The sequence below is a fragment of the Rhinopithecus bieti genome, unplaced genomic scaffold, assembly GCF_001698545.2.
Source record: "Rhinopithecus bieti isolate Rb0 unplaced genomic scaffold, ASM169854v2 scaffold_5387, whole genome shotgun sequence".
Lineage (NCBI taxonomy): Eukaryota > Metazoa > Chordata > Mammalia > Primates > Cercopithecidae > Rhinopithecus > Rhinopithecus bieti.
Window position 1 is genome coordinate 182090 of NW_016804806.1, and position 12364 is coordinate 194453.

A 12364-nucleotide genomic window follows, 5' to 3' on the forward strand; every position below is an offset into this window, starting at 1 on the left:
TCAGGAGATTTTGGGCTGAGACAGTGGGGTTTTCTAAATATACAATCCTGTCATCTGCAAACAGGGACAATTTGACTTCCTCTTTACCTAATCAAATACCCTTTATTTCTTTCTTCTGCCTGATTGCCCTAGCCAGAACTTCCAACACTATGTTGAATAGCAGTGGTGAGAGAGGGCATCCCTGTCTTGTGCCAGTTTTCAAAGGGAATGATTTTTTTGCTCATTCAGTATGATATTGGCTGTGCGTTTGTCATAAATAGCTCTTATTATTTTGAGATACGTCCCATCAATGCCTAGTTTATTGAGTGTTTTTAGCATGAAGCACTGTTGAATTTTGTCAAAGGCCTTTTCTGCATCTATTGAGATAATCATGTGGTTTAACATATGCAAATCAATAAATGTAATCTGTCATACAAACAGAACCAAAGACAAGATATGTATCTTTTAAGATATATAAATATATAATATTATAAATATTTCTTAATATATTAATAAATATAATACATGTAAAATATATTTAATACATATATGATGTATTATATATATACACACACACATCTTTTCTCTCTCTCTTTTATTTTGTGTGTGTGTTGACTTGAGACATACTCAAAGGGAGGAATGGATGAAGGGAAGTTAGGTCAAAGGGCAACAGAACTATGATACTGGTTCCATTCTGTATACATATAGGTTAATATTAGAACAACTGCCTATTTGATATATAAAATCTGTTCTTAGCAAAATCATTCAAAGCAATGTTAAGGTTGGTTTCACTTAATTGAATTTTAAAATTATATGACAAAATCAAAAGAAGGTTTGCATAGAGCATTAGCATACCAAGGAAATGTGTTTAGTTAGATTACAAATGAAGTATAATGAGCACAGTTTCATATGAGAAAATAGCACCTTCAAACTGGAGTTATTTCAGCCTGGGTGTTAGAAATTGTTTTTGACTGATTTAAGATAACATGTTATCTTTCTTAATTCACACAGCTTTGTCAACATAGTACTAGATTAAGACGAAGTGCCAACCAATACTTTGAAATTTAAATATTTATTTTTTAAAACCCTCATAGAGTATCTTACATTTATTTTATCTTTATTTTATCTTTATATTTGTTTTGATAACTACTTATTTGTCTGCTCATTCAACAAAGACTTAATATACTGATTATATGCCAAGCACTATACTAGGCATTGGGGTATTGCAGTGAACAAGAAAAAGTTCCTGTTCTCACTTGTTTTATATTCTATAAGGAAGGGAAATTCAATAAACAAACAAGAAAGAGAGCAATTAGTGACTAAGTATTGTGCAAAGAATGAATAAATTGATGACTAAACTAGATCTAGAATAATGTCAGAATTACAAAAGACAGGGATAGGGAGAAGGGCCTTATAGGGAGCGGGAGAGAAAAGCCAGGGATGAGGGAGCAGGCATAGTGTGTATTTTGGTAAAATCGGCAGTTCATTTTGGAATATAATAAAAAAAAAAAGCCTAAAGAGAGCTATTGAGAGTTAGGTGGTGGAAGGTAATATAATTAATGAACAGAAATACAATGAACCTTTCATTAATTTCTTTGTGCCAATCATACAATGAAATGTACAAATGCAATCTATGCTAAGAAAAATATTTGCATCATAGCATCTGCATTAAAAATTGCTAACATCAGAATGAAGAGTTACTAATTCAGAGTTAGTTGTTAAAAAATTTTAGGATGAAATTAAAATATTAAAAGTAAATTCTAAGGGCGGGCATGGTGGCTCACGCCTGTAACCCCAGCACTTTGGGAGGCCAAAGTGGGAGGATCACCTGAGGTCAGGAGTTCGAGATGAGCCTGACCAACATGGAGACACCCCGTCTCTACTAAAAATACAAAATTAGCCAGGCATGGTGGTGCATGCTTGTAATCCCAGTTACTTGGGAGGCTGAGGCAGAATCGCTTGAACCCAACAGGCAGGTGTTGAGGTGATCTGAGATCACGCCATTGCACTCCAGTCTGGGCAAAAAAAAGCAAAACTGTCTCAAAAAAAAAAGTAAATTCTAATTATTATTATTTTTTATTTTCTCCAAAAGAAATAACACTTCTCTGTTTTCACATTTAGAAGTTATGCCTGATCCTTTAACAATGAAATTTAAATTCAAAGCTTAGTTTTTTCTTTTTCTTTATGCATCCCAAACTCATATTTACATCTCTCAGGAATGTCTAACAATACAAGAAATATTAGACAAACTAATTTTAAAAGTAAAACAGTCTCTTCTCACATTTGCTCAGGAGATATTTCTAAACTATTAGAACTCACAAACTTTAACAATTTAAAAAACATCTTTATTACCATTGTCATCTAAACATTTTAAATATATTTAACATTGAGTAAAAAGTTAGGCTTTTGTCTAACAAATTAAGCACTTGCAATATGCTAGGCACTATTCTGTGCCTGGAACTTAGTTTTGATGAAGAGAGACAGACAAAATACAAATTAGCCAATCAATCAGATAATCTTAGATATTGATTATGACGAACACTGATGTGTTGAAGCCTATTCACACTGTATGTGAGACCCAATAATGTGCATTTTGTCTCAACATCACTTTCAGTTATGTCACATTGGTATCTTTTGATTGACCATAGTGGCAGTATTTAAACCACTGGGATTGGTAAATACTCTGTACCAATTTTTTTTTGTCCCTCTGGAAAGCCACTTGTTAAACATTTAGCAGCATACCACAAAGTATATGATGAAAATAAAAGAGGATGCTGTGATGAAATATACAACAGGGAAAGAGGCTACTTTTGAGTGGTCAAGGAAAAAGTCACATTGTACTTAATAGAACATTTTTTAAAATATCAAATCTGCACTGCACTTGATGTGTGTGTACTGACTAGGACACAGGACCAGGGATGAAGTTAGAAGTAGGAGACATTCATATTTTTATGGAGCTTAAAAAATAATTGGGGAAAAAAGCATAAAATTAATTACAAAATTATATATCAATAATAAATGATACTATAAATTTATATGTGTTAAAGTGATACAGAAATAAAAAAGGCAAGTGTGTATTGTGATGACTTTCTGGAGGCAATTTATGTTGACTTCCAGAAGAAACTTAGAAATATTTACTTTCTTGCATGTAGATAGGAGAATGTTTTACCTTTGAGCAGAGAGAGCTACTCTTTGCAACTTTGAATCAGAGGATTGCTAAGTAGACCAGGAACTTCTTTTGTTTTTTTTTTTTTCATTTCTGTGTTTGTTTTATTTTATTTTATTTTATAAACTAAAAGAAATCTAAGGAATTTCACAGAAAACTAAAGAAAGAGGAGGGGCATAATAGAGTCTCAATGTGGCTGGGGAGTCTTACCATGGTGAAGGGACAACACTGTCACCTGATACTTGGAAAGGACATTAATGATAGCTAGGACTTGTTTGTTTGGGACTCTAACTTTATTTAAAACCTGGTTAAAATGGCTTTTTCTTGAGGAGCACCTCAATATCTGACTTCTATCCCTTTAAATATAGCTTGATTTATTCCTCCCACCAGCAAAATTTATCCCTAATTTTGATAGTATGGAATTAATTAAAGATATGAGGAAGAAACAGATGAACAGGCCGTCTTCAAATTCTTCACATTCTTACACTGTACAGTAATTGGGGCTAGTAACAGAATTTACTCTAAGTGTGCTGGGAAACATACATGTCAGTAATTAGCAAGTTTAAGAGCTAAATGCACCATTAGCATGGACAGCACATTCAGTAGAGAATTCCAAACTCCCTCTAGTTTTTATCCTCCAATGCTCTAATTTGAAGCAAAAATTGCTATAATTTTAGTTAGTTTATATTTAAATATCATCTTTCTGGGCCCAGCCTAAAACATAAAGTGCCCTTTTCTCAAAACTAATTAGGAGGATCAAATGATGCTCCTCTAAAACAGTTCCTTACTCTCAGTTTCTGTGTTTTCCTGGCCTGTCTGGTCCTGGAGGAACTCTTACACTCTTGCCCCTCAGGTAGGCGCTTCTGACCCTGTAATCTCCTTATGCTATTCCCGAGTCTATGCCATTACATAAGGCAGATCCACTTCTTGAAATGCAGTATCTCTGAGAAGTTTCCTCTTTTAAAGTTTTCTTAGTTTTACTTCTTGCTTAAAGCATATACTCACATAATAAATCCAGTTGTGACTTTATTGTAGTCTCTTAAGGATTTAACTAGAATGGGGGAAAATGAGGCAATTGAAAATGGTTTTAACTCTATATTAATATCTCAAGGCTCTTGTCACCCAGAATATTGCATAGGTTAATTGTGGTAAACCAACCTGAATAAATATTTTTATCTAGACCCCAAATCAAAGAAATCCCCAAAAAGTGGAGACAGCAAGCAAATCTCTGCCATCTTTATCAAGGTAAGATAAGCAAACAAACTATTAAGTCTTTTATAAATCTTATATATTCTTTCTCTAACAAGAGTTTTGTTTTGGAATTTTAACGTAAGACAATGCACGTGTCAAACAATTCAAAAGGTATTGCTGAAACCCACTCAATCACAAGTCATCAATGTTAAGAAGGATTTTTTCTGGGGTATATTTAATACCATATATATAATATGAAATGTATATAATGTATGTTATATGTGCACATATCTTTTTAAAATTCTAAGTAGAATTCTATACACCATATTTTGCATCTTTATTTTATTTTAGTGATATTTTCATATCAATACATATAGATCTGCATAATTCTTCTTAACTACTTCATAAAATTTCATCAAAATAGTCTCTCATAGGTGTACTCTCAGGTTGTTTCTAGGTTTTTGCTATCCCAAACAGGGCTATGAAAGAAAATCAGTCTTGTTTATAGCATCCTTATAAACATGAATTCCACTCAGTTATGGCCTTGTCGTTTTGAATAATCCAGTGCTAATGTGGCCATTTTCAATTTTGCGCTTCCAGATTATACCTGCGATGCATTTATTCCTGCTTCATTGTGTGCCTTCTATCATGTCGTTTGTTACCACTTATCTATAAAATGTCATATTTAATTGAATTCATAAAACCTAAAATTATTAAAAGCAAAAAACTAGTCACCGTAGACTGATGACTATGTTTCCATTTGAAATATGTGGTATCGTACACTATCCAGATGACTATTCAGTAAGTCAAAAGATGATGACAATGATTTTCTACTAAGAAACAAATGGTATATATATCCGAAGGAAGATAAAATTAAAAGCCTAAAAGTACCACTTTTGCAGTGGCTCACGCCTGTAATCCCAGTATTTTGGGAGGCTGAGGTGGGTGGATCATGAGGTAGGAGATACAGACCATCCTAGCCAACATGGTGAAACCCTGTCTCTACTAAAATTTTAAAATTAGATGGGCCTGGTGGTGCACACCTGAAATCTCAGCTACTCAGGAGGCCAAGGCAGGAGAATCGCTTGAACAGGGGAGTTGGAGGTGGCAGCGAGCCGAGATCGTGCCACTGCACGCCAGCCTGGTGACAGAGTGAGACTCCGTCTAAAAAAATAATAATAATAAAATTGTATGTATTTATCACGTACAATATGATGTTTTAAGTATATGCATCAAGGAATGACTTATGTCTAGCTAATTAACATATTAAAGAGATGTTTAAGTACTTTCATTTTCAAATAAAATGACATGTTGATTCATCAACTGAATTAAAAGCTAAGTACAACTTAAAACAATAAATACTATTCTTCCATTAAATTTTATTAGTAGTTAGTAATGCAAAGACTATTTTAAAAGCTAGTGCATATAGTGCTCTCTACTGGCCTTATCTTTATTACAACTACAATCACTGTCGAATTTGTAGTTATATAGGAACCATTATAAAAAACTTCTGTCTCCAAAGACTGATAGTATTTTAATTTTAATTTCTTTTGTTTTCTCCTTTAGGGATGTGTGTGTATATGTATGTGCATGCATAAATATTCATTCTTGAACGTCTATACTGAAGTCAGTTGTGCATTCTGCAAATAAGTTGCTGGCATACATCACCACAAATAATCATGTAATAAAGAGAAAATACAAAAAAGATGGATGTAGAACAATAACCGAACTGAAAACATTATGCCTTACATAAATCAGTAGCAGCTACAATGCTTGCTTTTATTGTCTTTGGAGAAAACAAGTGGAGGCCTCCCAGGAGCAGAATGGGTGGGGCTGTATATTTAGGAAATCATGGTGGACAGTGACCACCATCATGAGCTCCTTCCTTTCTTTCCTCCAACGCTCCTTACTTCCTGCACCATCTTCTAAAGACTCCAAAATCTTACTGGTGCTTTTTTAAAGCTTAGGAAAACATTTTGGAATGGTTATGAAAGACATTTGCTTCAGGAGAAAGAGAGACATTCTTCATTTATTCTATAATTTCATGTCTAGTTGATACTTAGTGGCACATACTGTGCTAAGCACTAAACATTGAGCAGTTTTCAAAACTACGAATACCTGACTGGAATTATTGGTATTTGTAGGAATTATTCCTCAATAATATAAATGCGATTGAGGAAAGTACATCGTGCAATGAGAAAGCCTATAACTGGTACATAAACCAATCTGGGGATTCAGAAAGGATATCTCCGGAGCAATAACATTTATGGCATAATGTGAAGAATGAGTATTAGATGTTAACCAACCAAAGGTGAAGGTTGTAGAGAGCATTCCAAGATCAGGTATCCTATGGGGTACCTTAGGCATGAAAGCACTTGGCCCTTTCAAAAGCAGAAAGAAAGGTCAATGTGGCTTAAGGAAACAGAACCAAGGAAACTGTCAAGCTAAGGTAAAATAACAGGTCTTGAAAGTCACATGAGGGATTTTGGATTTCATCCCAAGAGAAATGGGAAGTCATGGGAGTAGTCTTAAACAGCAGAATAAGTGAAATAAAGAGATTTGTATTTTATTTAATATCTGAATGCAATGTGAAGAGTGATCAGGGTGCAGGGAGTAGGTATAAATTAGCAGTGACCATTAAAGAGGCTATTCAGCAATCCAGGTGAGAAAGTACAGTGGTTTGGACTACAAAGATGGAATCGAAACTCAATGAAGTGGATGGATCCCAGAAATGTTTGAGGGATAACACCCACAGCCTTCGGTAAGATTGTATGCAAGTGGTAAAGGAGACAAGATATTTGAAAAGTGCCTCCTGGACTTCTGACATGAATGAGTGGATAAATGGTGGTAGGAAATATTGAAGGAAAATTGGGAAGAAAAGTTAGTTTTCAACTTATGAAGTTTGATACCAAAGTTTGACACCTTTGAGATGTGAGGAAACCACACAAAGAAAGACTACTGAATGGGGAGTGTCTCACACTAAACCCTTAGGAAAGCCTACATTTAAAGTTCATATAAAGGAAAAGGATCCAGGAAGGGAGAAACAAGAGGTAGAAGGAAAACTAAGAGAGATTGATAGCATATACAGCAAGGGAATACAAAAGAAATGGGCAATGTGTCACAAGCGCTTCTGAGAGAATAAGAGCCAACCTGAACAAAGACCACTGGATTTAGTGATATAAGAAGCAAAGCCATGTACTGAGACCAAACTAGGTCTGAGTAGAGTACAGAGTATTGAAATAAATATTGCATAGAGGTATTTTTTGTTTTCTTTTTTTAAGTGTATATATATATATATATATATATTGCATAGAGTTAATAAAAGTGGATCGAGGTCCAGGTTTAATGAGTTTTTGAAGGATCTGCTTCACCTGAGTTGATTGATACTGCTTTGGCCATATAGGTTCTTCCACTCCCAATCCTCTTAAATGCCAAAATATGGACTCTACGAGTATCTTTGTGAATTATTTATTTTAATATTCCTCAAAGTAAAGTGTAACACTCTATAGTTCGGCTACTGCTTAGTGGCTTCAATTTCTCCATAGAGCACTGAACTGATTTGGAGCAGATGATCTTTCCCATCATGACTGCCTGACTGAATAACCATGGATGGAGGAAACCCTCATGACTCTGGGTAACTTCCTGGTCAGGATTTTCCAACATGGCCATCATTTTTCTAAAACAGTACACTGCTAATCATATATATATATATTTATTACTATTTTTTGAGACGGAGTCTCGCTCTGTTGCCCAGGTTGGAGTGCAGTGGCGTGATCTTGGCTCACTGCAACGTCCTCCTCCCGGATTCATGCCATTCTCCTGCCTCAGCCTCCCAAGTAGCTGAGATTACAGGCCCCCACCACCACGCCCGGCTAATTTTTTGTATTTTTAGTAGAGACGGGGTTTCACCATGTTAGCCTGGATGGTGTCGATCTCCTGACCTCTTGATCCACCTGCCTCGGCCTCCCAAAGTGCTGGGATTAGAGGCATGAACCACCGTGCCCGGCCCTATTTTTTTTTTTTTATGATTAATGTTTAGTACGTGATTCTAGGCCTACTGAAATATTTGAAGCTGATTTTTACTTCATTTCTCTTTGATGTTACTTACTATGCACCCACATATGCTGATTCTGTCTTTGGTGCACACAGAGAAACAGCAACTCAAAACAAAAGAACAAAAATGACAGTCCTGATATTGACATATATATCATTGAACGAGTTGCATCCATCTGAACATGTTTCTCCAGAGTCAAGATAAAATATGAAAACATTTTTTGAGCCATAATGGAATTTGATACTCATTATGAGTATCAAATTTAACCAACAGTGGAAAATGAGATGAGACCCAGAGAAATTATATCAACTGCCCCACTATTCCTAGCTGGTGAGGAACAGGGCTCAGACTGGAACCCAAGTTTCAACCAGTCCAGTACCCTTTACATTACACTGTGCTATTACACTAGATTGTAAATTCCACAAGTAGAGGGACAATGTTTTGGTTGCCACTGCATATTCATTGCTTGGCATTTAACTGATGCCCAATAAATATTTATGAATAAAAGAATTAGAAGGCCAGCACAGTGACTCACGCCTGTAATCCCAGCACTTTGGGAGACCGAAGCAGGTGGATCATTTGAGCCCAGGAGTTCAAGACTAGCCTGGACAACATGGTGAAACCCTGACTCTACAGAAAATAAAAAAATTAGCTCAGCATGGTGGTACGGCCTGTAGTCCCAGCACCTTCAGGTGGGGTATGAGGCAGAAGGATCGCTTGAACCCCAGGAGGTCAAGACTGCAGTGAGCCATGATCACACCACTATACTCCAGTCTGGGCAATAAAGCAAGATCCTGTCTCAAAAAATAAATAAATACATAAATAAAATAATGAGTAAAAGAACCATACTGCCTAGCAAATAATTTTCATTTAAAATACATTTTACAATGGAAAACTAGCTCAACTACAGTTATTAACTGCTCACTTTGTACAAGATGTTATATCTTCTATGTTCTATGGAGATTTACAAGAAAAAATTTTTTTAAAATGTGGCCCGTGCCCTACAGGAACTTATATTTATCACAATTCTCTGCAAAACAGGGTAGGACATGGTAAGTGCCACCCTATATAAGAGATATGAACAAAGTATTACATGGAACATGGAAAGCTTCACAAACGTGGTGGCATTTATGCTGGATCTTTTAAAATAGAAGAGTTTTTAGGTGGAGGTAGGATTGAAAAACATTTCAGTTGAACTAAACAGAAAGTCTAAATGTACAGTCAGGAAATGATGGTATGTGTTTTATTACTGAAATAGTCTACTTGTCTGGAACATGGGGGACATGAAGGAAAGTGGCAACCTGTGAAAAGTAGAAAGAAAAGGGAAGAGAAAGATACTATAGGGGGCTCTGAGAGTTACCTTAAGGAGTTTAAGATTCATTCAGTCTAAAGCTTTTTGAGCAGGAAGGTGACAGGAAGTTCTTGCCAGTGTGTTAAAACTTATTATAGAAAAATGATGATGAATTTTAAAGAGGTATAATTACAGAATGTCAAAATTATCCACATGAACTAATGATATTCTATGTTAGTATGAAGAGAAGAGATTCATTCTCAGGTCATAGAGACAGGCCTTCACACCAAACTACAGCTTGACTCATTGGCTTGATGGCCCTCCATACCATTTTCTTCAGTGTTTGCTATGGCAGAAATGAAAAAAATACTACTTTTTTGAAGGTTTATAAGTGTGACTGTAGAAAAATCAATGGTATACAAAGGAAAGTATGTAGTGGCCTAAGTGTAAAATTCTGAAGACCCACATTTTCTTAATATCCCATACCTTTCCTAAAGTGTCCCTTTATATACTCTGAAATAACTGTATTCTTTTGTGAATACCCTCTAATTATAGTAGCTTATCTGATCCCAGGTAGTATAAAAACATGGTAATAATTCTCAAGATGGCTTAAGTATTAACAGACTTGTAAATAAAGAACAACAATGAAATAAGGAAAAAAGTCAGAGAGATTTTGACTTAACAGGATATAAACAAAATATTGGTACTACATCAGTGATGAGAGGTTCATTCCGGGAAGATTTGGGGGAATTATTAAGGATTCCTATTTATTTCAAGATGAGTTCTGAAATGATAATATATTCATTTAGTTGAAATGTTTTGAGAACAATGAACTAGATGAGGAGAGACAATGGCTATTGAGATTTAAATGGTGTGTACACTGAGTCATTTATGTCAGTTCTGTTATAATTATCATTAATCCCAATTTTACAATGAGAGACAAAGCCTAAAGAAAATGGAAATATCATGGAGCCTATAGAAATGACTGAATATTATCACATGGGAAGAAGTTCTTCCCCCTTACATCAGGCCTTTATGTGGATAACATTGCTCCATAGATTTTTAGCATCATAATGTTTTAGTACATAATGACTGACATTTTGATTCAGACTACTGGACGTGTAAGACAAAGATGTGTGTAAGACAAATGTTAAACATATACATGGGATTTATCTACCATTATCATGTGGGATGTATACACATGATATAATTCTTGAAATAGAGTATCTACATTTGATGTCAGTGGAACTTTCACATTAATAAATGAGATAAAATATTTAAGGAATAAGAGAGATGGAAAATGAGCAGGTTAACAATTTTGTGTTATGTGCAGCTCATAATTGTAACTTTGTGAAGAGCTCCCACCTAGTCAATGGGAAGTGTGGGTGGAGGTTAGTGCCAAGTTAATTGTTGTATTCAACATCTATCAGGAGAAAAAGTGGAAATAAAATTGCAGCATTTATGGTTTTGCCTTTCAATTTTCCTTCATCCCCATACTTGTTAGGTTTTCTTTCTTTATTATTTTTTATATCCCATGTCCGAATTTTTTTGTTCGCCTGTCTCTTCGGTTTACTGAAATGTATTTCATAAAATTGACTTTCAAGGCATTTAAAAAAATAAAGACAATGTCATCCATGGATTCATTTTCAATATAAAGTTGAAAATATAGTTCTATGGAAAATATTACAAGTAATCTGACGGAAAAATAGATTTTGTAAGGAAAGAGGTGTTTTACTAGCTGTCTCTGTGGCATGCTTGGGATTGTAGTACACCAACAATACTCAACCTGCAGGTAATTTTAATTATCATCTGACAGGTCATTTTTCTTTTTTAGTAGTTCTCTAGTCCTTTGGGTTTCACTGCTCTCAATGACTATAGATGTTTCTTCCATGTGATGAAAGAATTTGAGACTTCAAATGTGCAGCTTCAAGAATTTGGCTTTCCAATTCTCTGTGAATCTTCATCTTTGCAATGTGATTTAGAGCTGAGTTATAGTGTAATTATATGTCAAGGGTACCACTATGTAACCTTTCATCAACTCCAGGTTGACGTTGTCTTTAAATTTGAGGCTTGAAATTACTATACTATTTTTTTACTTCTTTCTTAATTCAGAAAATTAATAGTTACGCAAATTAAAGAAAATCTGCATTTTACTACTAGTCTGATTTTACTTCTCACCTACTTATTCTTTTCTTATGCTCCCCTTCAAATTTTCCATATCTATGTTTGCTTTTATTTTCATGTCTTCTATCAATATTAATATTGCCTTTCCAAATTTTTACTTTCCAAGACATTCCATTGCTAAATTTGGAAAGAATTTACACAAATCCTGAGGGAAATGATAGCAAAACAAAATGAAACATCCTTCTGTGAACTCTAGATTTTCATGTTTATTAAAGCAAAACATCATTCTTTAAAGAGGAATAAACAAAACTACTTTTGCTTTGTGTCTTCACCTTCTGAAGAGAGCTCTGAAAAAAAAGTCCATCATATTACATATTTTATTGACTATTTAGTGAAATAAACATTCAAATTAAATTAGTAAGCTTTTGTATATCATGTATGTGTTTAAAATCACTGTTGAATGCTTACCTCACAATTTAAGTTTTTTGGGAAAGAAGTCTATTTTGATAAAATAATTAAAATTGTGACTTAATTTTATAAGTCTGAGTACCTTATATGG